The sequence below is a fragment of the Peromyscus maniculatus genome, chromosome 2 (assembly GCF_049852395.1).
Source record: "Peromyscus maniculatus bairdii isolate BWxNUB_F1_BW_parent chromosome 2, HU_Pman_BW_mat_3.1, whole genome shotgun sequence".
Lineage (NCBI taxonomy): Eukaryota > Metazoa > Chordata > Mammalia > Rodentia > Cricetidae > Peromyscus > Peromyscus maniculatus.
Window position 1 is genome coordinate 3082251 of NC_134853.1, and position 12829 is coordinate 3095079.

Below are 12829 nucleotides of genomic sequence, written 5' to 3' on the forward strand. Positions count from 1 at the left end.
CAATTATAGTTCTGTATTTGTATCAATATACAAATTATCTTAAACAGGAATATAAAAATAGTTTACATTTGTATCAACATATAAGAATCCATAACAGTGCAAATTATCTAAGGCTGCTATTTTACTAAATTTGTTTACTAGTATATACAATAATCTACCATAATATCTTATGCCTATCCATTCCATTTCTTCTTTTCTCTTTTTTTGAGACACTTTTTCTTTTCTTAAGGAGAATACTGAGTTTAATATTTTCTTCCACCCCCAACCCTATAACCATCATCCATAACGCTGAGAAATATAAAACCTTAGGGAGAAGGGGCGTCATTTTCTTAGAATTGCTTCCTGCTGTTTAGGCCTTTAATCCTAGTGCTGAGAAGGCAGAGGCAGACAGATTTCTGTGAGTTTGAGGCTATTCTGGTCTATATAGCAAGCTCCAAGACAGCCAGAATTACGTAGCGAGACTCTATCTTGAAAAACAAAGCAAGAAGAGAAAAAAGAAGAAATCCTGCTTCGGATCGCCTTCCTCCAAAAGCAGGACCAATGATAGCCTGTTGTAAGTGTTTCAGTTCACTTGAAATTTTGCTCAAATTCTTAGGAACTTCTGGCTAGTTCTTAAGCATTGTGTGATCAGAATCTCCTGGAGGGCTTTATGGGTATACACAGTTATCCTTCACCTCTGCAAGGGATTTGTTCCAACGTCCCCAAATCCTCAATGGCGCTAGTTCTTTATTTATATGTAACACACACACACACACACACACACACACACACACACACACACACACACACACACACACACAAAGTAGGTGGTTCTCATCTTGGTTGTCTGTAGACCAACGTGAGAAATTCTTGCTTGAACTAGCATTTAAGTTTGGCAAAATTGGTATTTTTCCCACAAAATCTGCCTTCAAGTTGAGCAAAACCCTTTGCTATCATTCCTCACTTACTCTTTTTGAAAAAAGTTGGCTGATGAGAATGTGAGAGCTTCACTGTCCCTCTATCAAGGGCTTAGGGCTACATACGCCCCAGGTGAGGCCCAGCCCACCTCCAAGACAGGTAACATTTGAGATGCATTACAGAGACACATGCTAAAGAGAAACAGTGAGATCCGCACACCGTAGAATATAATTTTCTAGGTGCTCAGTCAAGGTGAGACACAATTAAGGATCATGTTTTTCCCTAGAGGTAACAGCTGGAAAGAACTGCTTTGGGAGAGGGAGCCCTGATCCTTGTACATACTGCTAGGAGTACACATTATCCAAGTAAGGTTATCATTAAAACAAGTCTTGGGGATTGTTGATTTAGTGCACGGTGTATATAAACAGATCTAGCTGTGATATGGAATTAGAGACATACTTCATTTCTGTATTGAACCTTTTATAGAGTGATGAAAAGTTGTTCTGTATTTTAGTATAGAAAGATCAATTTTTGATGGAGATGAGAGATATTGTTATTTGAATAGGTCAGTTGTGTATTTTCGGTTAGATATCAGGACAAAACTAAGGCACTAATAACAAACATTGCCTTGTCTTTGTCTCATCTTTATTTTTTTTTACCATCATCAGACATGATCATTGATGCTATAGTTCTACCTGTTATGTAAGGTACTTTCAATCACTGTTTTCTTGCTAAAATATGAGTTAATTGAAAGGAAAATGTCAAGTAAACTTAGTGTTCCTGGCAAACAAATGGCCAACGTTGAGGAAACACTGTTCAAAGCCACCATTCTCAGGAGTTTAGCATAATTCATTTTTACCACTTTCCTATGGCTGAGCTTTGAATTTCTCTCCTGTTACAAACAGTGCTGCAAAGAACTCTTCCGTCTGAATATTGTTCACGTCCATAATGGATTCCTTTGGAGCATTCACAGATGTGGAGCTGAGTGAAAGGGCAGTAATTATATCAGATTAAAGTTTGAAATTAGTGTCCATCAAGCAGTTTTATGAAGGCATTTAAGAGGTTAGTAAAAAGGCATTTATAACCCATGGGAATGATTTCTTCTTCATTACCCGAAGGGTCACCAAATGCAGGTGCCTTTAAATATTTTCTGGGACCAAATGACAGTTCTGAGCCAGGGGAAGCCCTATGATGGGGAAAATGCTTGACTGGAAGTTCTGGTTCACAGTTAATGTTAACCTTTCTACTTAATTAGCTTTGTGATCTTGTGCAAGTCCTAACCACTTTAAGCTATAATTTTCCCATCCATAAAATTGTACTAAAAATAATATACTACCTCACTGAGATGTGATTAAATGAAATGATATATGTGAAATGGCTTGTAAATATTGAAGCATGATATAAAATGTTAGTTGTTGGTATTACAACAGTGTGATATATGTTCCTACACCCCAAGGTACTCAGAAAGAACAATTTTATGACTTCAGAAGCACAAGTCATCTCATGCAGTGAAGAGAATCCCTTACCATCATAGGGGTAATGTCTATCTACAAAAAGGAGGTGGACATAAGAACTGTGTTGTAGTGAGAATCTGTTGCTTTACTGATACTTTTTTCCAGTGAATACTAGCAACTGGTATGTCATTGCAGTGAATATGATTAGTAGCTTCTACTTTGTTATTCATCAGCAAATCCGTGAAAACATCAATTACTCGGAAGTCACATGACTTGCTTTTCTAGAATTGGTCTGGTGGGTCAGGATTTCTGAGTCCGGGTTAAGACAAGCACTTCCTGGCATCTATGGGTTGTCAGAAATACAAGTGGTGTCCACTGAGACTGCTGCATTCCTGCATGTACTGTGTCTGGGTGGCTTCTGGCCCTGGACAGAGGCAGGTCGTCCTTTGAGCCTCCTGTCACAACCCCCTGGTGTTGGCCAACTCTGGAGAGGGGAGCAGGGTGGAAATGTAATGTGTTCAAAAGGGCTAGCAGTCAGCACCGAGGGCCTCTGGGCTCTAGTTAGCTTAGACACGTCACCATCCAGGGCCTCGGTGTTGTTATGTACAGAGCAGGGGAGCTGGGTGGCCTTCCAGGTCTCTTCCTTGAGATTTCTAGAAAGGTTCTGAGGGCTGAAGCAAAGGGAAAGTGGGAGATGGTCATTGATGTGGACAGAGAGGTTGCAGCTGGGCAGTGCGGCGGGGGTGGGGGAGCAAAAGTTCTACCCTGTGACATCACAATACCCAACACAGACTGGATCTTAGCATCGGAGAAGGAAAGCAACAGAAGTTGAGTTATTGACAGAGCAGAGGTAGAACATACCAGGAGGAGCCAGAAGGACCAGCCAGCCATGACTCCAGCGCAGGTACACGACTTTTGTTCAGCTAAGGGTAGAACTTGCTAGTGTCTAGAGAAAAAGGAGACACCCATAGGTGGACATGTCTCCAGGAAGAACAGCATGGCACAGAGGCAGCAGCTAAGGTACCTACCATTCCTAAAGAGTGGTAGGAATCCAGAGGGGCTCCCAGCAGAAGCAGAGCTGGAGTACATCCTCTCTATAGTCATTTACCACAACACCAGGCATTTCCAAAGTTCTCGGACCCCCCACTGGCCTCTCCCCAGTCACTGGGAAAATTCAGAAGGCACAGGGATCTCCAGTGGTCAGTTCACAGCAACTATCTAAAGAAAATAACTCCTTTGATGATAATATTCTGCATGGGTGTTTTTCTTTTTAATGGCTTCTCCCAGAATGACAGAGAAGAGTAAGTATTCTAAACGTTTAAGTGAAAGAATCATTTTAATAGATATAGTTTTAAAATACAATAAAAATTCATATAAGGTGAAGAAAGGTGTATTTATGGGTTAATGATGGAGATTAACTCCAAAGTCTAGTTTTGAAATTCCAAGGTTTCAAAAGCAAAAGGCCACCCCTAGGGACAGAGAAAGAGAAAGGCCTTCTGGCTGAGAAGTCAAGTCCTACAGTTCAGCTGGAGCCATCCACAGTTATCCCCACCCACTCCGGCCCCATCTAGGGATCCTCCAGTGAAATAGTTGCTGGACATGTGAATGGTTCTGTTTTCTTTACCTTGCCTTGGGGTTTTGGCTTCTGAAGTATTTGTTTCTTCCTGGAGGCCCAGAGAGATTCCAAGTGACAGCAAAGAGCTGTTTTGTTGAACAGCAGGGCAGAGCTCAGTGCTGGTGCCAGGCCCTCACTCATCTCTATTTGGACTCCATTGGGTCTTAACACACAGCAACCCCCAGTCAGAGCCTCTGACTACTCAGGCAGGCTTTTCTGAGCATAGTCTGCAAGGTCTGTTTGTTATGATGTTCCATCAATGACAGCAGTAACCCAGGGCTTCGAGGGAGATCGGTTACCCACAGGGCACACCAGGCGCAATGGACAAGAAAGAGACCAGGGCACAGTTTTAACAGTCTTCAGGCCCCGCCACGTCTTGAATAAATACATCACAGCAGTAAGACCAGTGACCTGCTCTAGGAAAGCTGCAGTACCCCACAGCATGTTAAACCCAGAGGGACCCAGGTCAAAGCAGAATGTGCTTACATGCTAACTGTATAGCACACATTCAGCTTCCATTTGGAAAGCTGCTATGATTTTCCATGATTAAAATGTGGTCCAATTTCTTAAGACTCTGAAAATTGTCTTTGGCCATTTTTTTAGACTAATTTCATTTTATAGATAGTTAAAAATTAGGCTTAGGCTTTACCTAAACTAAAAGACAAAAAACATGATTTCCTAATTCATCTGCATTTACATTTTATTGACAGTAATGTTTCATGAACGTTGTGTTTGTCACGTGGCATGGGATTTTAGAGTTGTAGGGGACTAGGAGATCATCCCAGCAGCTCCATCTCCTGAGGAAATCAGCACAGAGATTGTGTGTTGGCTGGGAACCAAGTCTTGTCAAGGAGGTGACTGGTCCAGTACACTCTGTCCTTGACTCATATTGACTTAGTTGATATTGAACTAACTCTTGGCACTTCCAAGTTAGAATATTCTAAAAATGAGAACATCTCATTTCCCCCACAGGTTATTGGGGAATGCAGATGCTCCCTAGAGGTAACAATGTTCTCCTCCTAGCCTTTGCACCAGCACCAGACTAATAGACCCATAATCACAGTCACAAAAAGACCCCAAACCCACCCAAAAGGTTGAGATAATAATGAAAACAGAGGGAAGTTAGCAAGCTACCTTGTCTTGAAGCCTGACTGGATATAGCCCATTACAAAGAAAACAAACGAACAAAAAATAGGATGGGGAAATGGCTCATTCTTAACATGCTTACTATGCAAACATGAGATGACCAGAGTTCGGATCCCCAGTATGCATGTGAAAAATTGGGCATGTTGGTACATGCCTGCAAGCACAGACCTAGGATGTGGAGGTAGGAGGATGCTGGTGCTTACTGGCTAGCTAGTCTTGCCTAATCAGTGATCTTTAGGTTCCTCAAGACAAGCTGCCTCGATGATGATGATGATGATGATGATGATGATGACCACGTGGAGCAGGATAGACTCAGCTCTGACTTCTGGCCTCTGCATGTTCACACACACACACACACACACACACACACACACACACTACACAAACATGAACACAGGACACACTGCATGTATACACTCTAATAAGCATTTATACAATTTACTTTGTAACAATTATCATCTTCCTGTGGTCTTGCCTTTTACACTGTAGGCTATTGAGAGCTGATGTTAGCAAAGGACCATGGGAGTATACAGCAGGTGACAGCTAGTGCTCAGAAGGTCAACCTATCAGAACCAAGGGTTCTGTTAGAGGAAACCATCACGCAAGGCATTATGGAATTACTGCCTTTTGGATGAATTGGCTGTTTCTTGTTATAAACTTCTTATGCAATAACAGCTATGATATCTCCCCATTTACTGTGCATTTCCATGTTATATGTACCTGCAATCTCATGATTGCTTCTCAGTTTTATGGGCACACATAATTGTGGATAATCTAGAAGATGGTCTCTTATTTAACTGTACAATTTATATGAATAGAAACATACTAAAATATGCTTCATACTAGGTCTATTGTTCCATGTGGACTGTAGACACTTAGAGGTCTTGTTCTCCATCCTTAGCCACTTACGAGGCAAAATTGGTCAAAGTGTCCTCATAGAACTTTCACAGAGTGGAATTGCAGGTGCCTGGCCTTCTTGGATCAAAACCTTTCAGGAGAATTATAGTGAACCAGAAGTGATAGTGAAGGTGTGTGGCCTTGGTATATCTGAATCCTTCAAGAGATTAATAGCACCATGTTGCCCTAAGTTTCTTCCAGTAGCACCTCCCTACTCTGATTCAAAAAACAGTTAACAGTTTGTATTTATTTCTATACCATTTTTTAATGCAAGATTTTAGTCTCAGTAGACTAATTACGTATAGGTCCTGAGATTTGGGTGATTAACAGAAAAAGGCTGTTAACTGACTAACCATGTCTGGATATTATTAATCACATAAAATAGTACACATATTCTTTGCCTTTTCCTTAAATCTCTCATTGGTTTAATTTCTTCTCTCAAAACCCTTGTAGCTATCCCTTTAAGAGATAGCCAGAACTTTTTACAACCTACAGCTGTTGTCAGTCACCAGTTAAGCTGACCAAGTCTTTGCTAAATGTGAGTCTTATCAGAATACTTGTGCCTGAGCGTTTACTTTGTAGTTTTTACTAACAAGTTGTTAACAAATGGATATATGTGTGTGTGTGTGTGTGTGTGTGTGTGTGTGTGTGTGTGTGTGTATACACATAATGTGCAAGAGGGGAAGAAAGATGGAAAGAACTAGGTAGAATGATGAGAGAACAGCAGAAGGGACTGAGGAGCTAAGTATGAGAACAGAAAAGAAGCTGTGTCGATAAAGTTGAGAAGAATAAAGTGAATGGACTAAAGAACTCAGTGTCTGGGTTCATTTGATATCCCTCAGATTAGAATCCCAGCCACTTGTAGCTTCTGTTCTGGACCTTGGTAGAACTCTCTCAGGGCAGGCACCTGTGGAGAATTCGTTAGTAGGCAGACCTTGTTCGTTTATGAGTGTATATGTGTAGCCTGCATGTGTATGGGTAGACACTTTGTACAGCAGCCAAGGTTATTTCACACAAAAGTGGTAAGTGACCTACCCTTATTACCCAATATATTTGCTAAGTGGGGCTTCGGGAACTTTTCCCTATGGTTTCAGATTTTATTTGGAATTACCTTGTTAAGTCAGGTGCTTTCTCAACCTTGCCCAGGGTTTTTCTATAGCACTGCATGTCTTACATCTCCAATAGTGTGTAGGTTTATGCCCTGGCACTCTGTGGACACAGGTACTCCACATTTCTAACTGAATTCCTTGCAAATATATTAATATCTATCCAAAGATCTAAATTCTGGAAGAAAGTGAAGTGAAACAAATAATCTGTTAGATAAATGCATCTTAATTGTCATGGTTGTCAGTTTGCTCCATCATTGGAAGCAGGTGATGAATATTTTTGTTGCTATTGGCAAATGAAGATGGTCTTATAGAGTCATACTGATGTATAGTCAATTAAAACATCTGACCCCTACATGGCTCTTCTATTTATTCCCAGCGTTCCATGCAGACTTGTCTGTGGTAAAGAGAAGTGTGAGCGTTCCTTCAGGGAAAACCAGGCCATTGTGACACAGGCTTTGAGCAGAGCTGTGGTCTCTCTTTCCGCTTCCATATTAATTTCAAAAGCTGTGTGATATATTGAGAAATGTGCACACACTATAGCCGGAAGCTGATTGTGGAAAACAGGAAGAAAGGGAGTTTAGATTCAGCTTCTGCAATGGGGTTTTGAAGTCCCAGCTTTCTCTGGAAAAATGACATGCAGGTATACCTAGTAAACTTTTGGAATGTTTCCCCTAAAATCACCCCAAAACATGCAGCTTGACAATGTTACTTTAAAAGCCTCAGGAGGGGATAAAAGAAAGAAAGGTACCTCCCCAAAGATCCTGAGGCATTAAATTGTGAGTCTTGCTGCCACCACCTGGGTGCCTTGGCACCTGGCCACACAGATCCCTGACACACATGGGGCACACCCCTTCAGCCCAACCCAGCCCCGGTCATACCCATTCCTCTAAGGATTGTGCAACAAGGCCTTTGCAACCTGAGGCCTGTGAGGTCTGGGAAGGAATGTGACCCAGAGTCAGTGGGTGTTGGTGCCACCGGGGACACAAGGATCTCTCGAGCTGTTTACCCTGTGCCTCCTGGGAATCTCGGGAGGGAAAAGGTATGCTCGAAAACAAGCCCTCAGCAGAGCTATGAGGCAACCACTGAAGTACCTGACTCCTTGTCCTTGCTACCTCCGGAGGCATGCCTCTCATTGCTCCCCAGTAAACCTGACACACACACACCCCGACCTTGAATCCACTCTTCCTAGTCTCAGTTTCTCAGTTGTGTCTCTGTTGCAAGCTGTGTGTTGGAGGTTTTGTGTGGAGGGAGAAGGGATGTCCCCAGTGGAGAGTTTTTATGAAACAGTGGCGTCAGTGGTAGGGTGCCAGAAGCTAAGGCTGACTGGCCAGGGCTCACAAGACAAACCCCTTGACTGCCCTCCGTTCCCCCGTGACAGACAGCTTTCTCCATCTTGACGAGCATATTCTAGCCACCACAGGTGGCTGCCTCACCTCTTCTGCCTGGAGAATGGTGTTACAAGCTGAGTCATTGAATACCCTTCCTTTAAATTGCCCAAATATCAAGATGGCCATGCCAACAGAGCTCTAACCAAAAGGAAGGCATTCACCCCAAGTCCTGTCATTTGTGCTGTTTAGTACTTCTGGGTATCATTACTGGGTATTAGTACTTCTGGGTATCATTACTGGGTATTAGTGCTTCAGGGTGTCATTACTGGGTATCAGTACTTCTGGGTGTCATTACTGGGTATCAGTACTTCTGGGTGTCATTACTGTAAGTGACAAGTGCTGCATTTTGTGTACCAATATTGTTCACAAACTAAGTGCAATCTCAGAAAAGGAACTTTGAATTGGTTGACTAACTGCAGAGCTGAGAGTGAACTCAGGCCTCAAACATACTGGGCAAGATTCCTGAGCTACACCTCACATCAAGCATTCTCCTCCTTTGGGGAATGTTTACAATAAAAAGCTATCATTTTTGAAAGGCTCCTTATTGTACTGGGTTCTATTCCTTCCTGTGTGAGAAACTGATATGGTTTCACTCTCCTAACCAATGTGCCATCTCCCATCATATCACATCCTTTCAAGGTAGTTATTTTCATCCTAAAGAATTCAATGTTGGTCTCAATCCAATTCATTTTTTTTTGAAAATGTATGTTCCTGGGACTGTACCAAGCACAGGACATTAGGAAAATGAAATACTATATAAGCTGGACTTTTTCAAAGTTCAAAAATTTAGTTGGCATGACATGTACACCTGCCAAGAGTTCAAAGGCAAAGAAGAAACTCTAACTATGTGAAAAATGTGTACACTGTGGATTTCAAAGTGTCTCCAGGGCTCAGCAAAGAAGAGGCGAAGTGGTCTGGAGTGTTTAGGGAGCATTGAGGCATGGAAAGAATCTCAAGGAAGAGAAACAATATGACTGACCGACCCATGCTTGGGGAAGAAACACATTTTGTAAGGAAAATTTTGACCCTGGCAGGACTGGTTTTGTTCTCACCTTTCTCCCTTTGGGTTAACAACTCCACAAGCACAGGAAACAATTCTCATGCCTTACTGGGACTTCGTAAACAGGAGCTCTAGAAACGTATAGTCACAGAGAGAAACGAAAAGGTCCAAGTAGGTAGGTATCTGTGGGTAAGGTGCTGCATGTTATCATGAGGGCTAGGTCTGAACTAAATCTTGCGTGCTGACTCGGGAGCAAATACCCTAATGTCAGCATACTCCAGATGTAACTCACTGTCTTCTGTCAACCTGCTCCCCCTGGAGATCCCCATCTCAACCAGTGGGGATCTAGTGGGTATCTGAAATATTATTGGACACCTAGGTCTGTGTCTCTGCCTTCATCCATCCTGCTCTCAAGCTCATAGCTCTGCATCCTCAAATCAATCATTTGCAGCCAAACCTGCCTGTTGCTGCCTGGTCCGGTTGTTCCATCTTTTCCTAAGTTGGCTCATCTCTCTCCCTGTACATCTCTGCAATGCACTGGACACTCCTTTATAAAACTCCCTGCTTTAAAAATAGATGTTTGCAAAACAAGGGCTGCATTTGCTTCACCTTGTTTGGCTGCATCAGCCACCCATCCCCTCATTCCTCCTCCTCATTTCTCATAAGCCAGATGGATCTGGCTACTTTCAACTTCCTGTCCACCCAGCACTTCCTCTTCTCCGCACTCTTCACACCATTTCTTTAGCGTTGCTGAGGCTGAATTCCTATCCCGTAGCCTCTGCCCTGCGTCCTTCCCTCTGCTTCTACCTCCGTTAGACATGACAGTCTTGCTGTACACAGCTCTCTGAAGCTTGAGCCAAGTAGTTTGGGAGACACGGGACCCAGAGAGCAGAAGAATGTGTCAAGACGGAATAGCACATGCAAAGACCCAGTGGAGAGAACGCTGTGTTTAAGGAACTGAGGAATCTGAGTGGACAGGAAGGAACTGGCTAGAGGCTACCATGAAGAAAGAGTCAGGAGCCAGTGGAGAGAACGCTGTGTTTAAGGAACTGAGGAATCTGAGTGGACAGGAAGGAACTGGCTAGAGGCTACCATGAAGAAAGAGTCAGGAGCCAAACCGGAGGGCCGGGTGTGCTAAGAGACTGCACTATTTGTTTAAATTGAATGGGAAGGTTTGAAGGGTTATGAACAGGACGGTGAGAATGTGTTATTTACATTTTTAAGAGAACAGCGAGGGCACAGAGGAGATGGAGAAGGACTGGAGAAGGTTCCAGTTGGACTGGCAGGGCAAACCCAGGAGAGGCAGCTGGTCTAGGGCGGCAACAGCAGGAAGGCCGTGGGGCAGTGAACTCAGCACGGTCAGGAGAGATGATCAGGCCTGGCTGAGTGATCAAGCATGGGCCAAACGAAGATGAGGCCAGTTTTTAAAAAAAAGGAAAAGTAATAGTGAAAATAGTAAGGCATGGCATCACGTCCTCTAATCCTTCTGTGGAGACTGGCTGTTATGGTACAGAAACAGGAAGCAAAAGGATTTTTTGGCTTAGGCAAAACCTACACTTCTGTGAAAAAAAAACTTTTTTGTTTGTTTGTTTTGTTTTGTTTTTGAGACATGGTCTTGCTGGGTAGCAAAGTTGTCCTCTAAATCGTAGCCATCCTCCTGTCTCAGCTTTCCAGTTACTGGAATTAGAGGCCTGCACCATTGCATTTGGTACAAAACTGCGGTTTTTGAAGAAGACATTGGAAGTGTCGTGGCGGTAGACTGGAGATGGCGGCTGTTGAGACGGGGCGCTCGCTGCTGACAGCACACCGTGCTTAAAGCCGCGGGCTTGTCACGGCTGTGGCGTCCTGGCACACACGTATTCAGGAAGAAAAAATTGTGATTTTGTTGAAAGTCTATGTCTACCTCTATGGAACTTTACATGTTTTATATATGCTCCAACCATGTTCTATACATATACAAATGTGACTGAGTACATACATGCACTCAAGTTCTCCACGTGGTTACATATGTGTATTGTTCATATGGTATATAGAGACGAGGTCCGTTTTCATGTGAGACTACCACACAAACGCTTCTATGACTTGTTTTTTAAAAAAAACTAGTTACCCTATATCTTCATTTTTATTGAAGTACAACTTATGTTAAATAAAAAGCACTTATTCTAGGGGCTGGAGAGATGGCTCAGAGGTTAAGAGCACTGACTGCTCTTCCACAGGTCCTGAGTTCAATTCCCAGCACCCACATGGTGACTCACAACCATCTGTAATGAGATCTGGTGCCCTCTTCTGCATATATAATAAATAAATAAATCTTAAAAAAAAAAAAAAAAAGCACTTATTCTAGATGTTCACTGATGTATGCTTTGATTAATTTATGTACCCGGGTAGCTGCTACCCTAATTAAGACATAAAACATGTCTATCACCCCAGTAAATTTGTTCCATGTCTCCTTCTATTTGATTATCTAGGCTTTTATGTGTAATTACCAATCAGTGTACCTCTCTAGGTTAGTTTTTCCTCACCCAAGAATCTCTATAAATGGAATAAAATAAACAATATCCTTTCTTTTCTCCCCTTACACAAGATGCTTTTGCAATCTCTGTTGCTGTGTGAATCTCTAGTTCCTTGTTGATGGGAAGCACCCTTTGTGTGGAAATCATTGTAGTATGTGAGTCTTTGTGTCTAGCTTCTCTTTCTGCTAAAGATGAGGAAACAGAAGAATTAAAATGGAAACTTGAGGAGCAAACTTGCGATGCCCAAATGGAATAGAGGTGGCATGTGTTAAGACATTGACAGCACGGGACTGGATGGGTCATTGGTTAAGAGCGCTTGCCGCCCTTTCGGAGGACCCAGATGCAGTTCCTAGCATGCACATGCAGGTTCATAACCACCCTTAACTCCAGTTCCCAGGGAGCCAACGCCCTCTTCTGAACTCCATGCAGGCAAAAATACAAACACACAAAATATGTCAGTGGACACGCTGACACGGAATGGGGAAAGCTTTCAGGGCCTCAGCCCTAGACAAACAGTGACAAGTAATTGGAAAATGCCAAGAGTAGGAGAAATGGTCTTCCTTGAGGACAAGCCCCCAATTGTTTCTCCAATACAAGCGGTCAGCCCTGGAAAACACAAACGGGTAACAGTATATGGACTGAGCAGGTCATCTCGATGCATTTAGGGGTGTGTATGTGTGTGCAGTGCATGTGCTGTGCATGTGTGTGTGTGTGTGTGTGTGTGTGTGTGTGTGTGTAACAAAAAAATAGAAGCCAAGAATTTGAGAGAGCAAGGAAAGGTACCTAGAAGAGCTTGGAAGAAGGAAAAAG

General features: G+C 42.8%; 1 protein-coding gene across 3 annotated transcripts in view; it reads left to right on the plus strand.

Moving 5' to 3' along the window:
- The first annotated feature begins 3136 nt into the window (after positions 1-3136).
- The window catches only part of Dnajc5b (DnaJ heat shock protein family (Hsp40) member C5 beta), a 77604-nt gene continuing 67911 nt past the window's right edge, over positions 3137-12829 (plus strand). For 2 of the 3 annotated variants that reach the window (XM_042270662.2, XM_006974672.4), the window contains exon 1: positions 3137-3255. The gene's annotated coding sequence lies outside the window, so the exon portion shown is untranslated. The remainder of the gene's footprint in view (positions 3256-12829) is intronic. The other variant, XM_042270663.2, reaches the window with a different exon arrangement.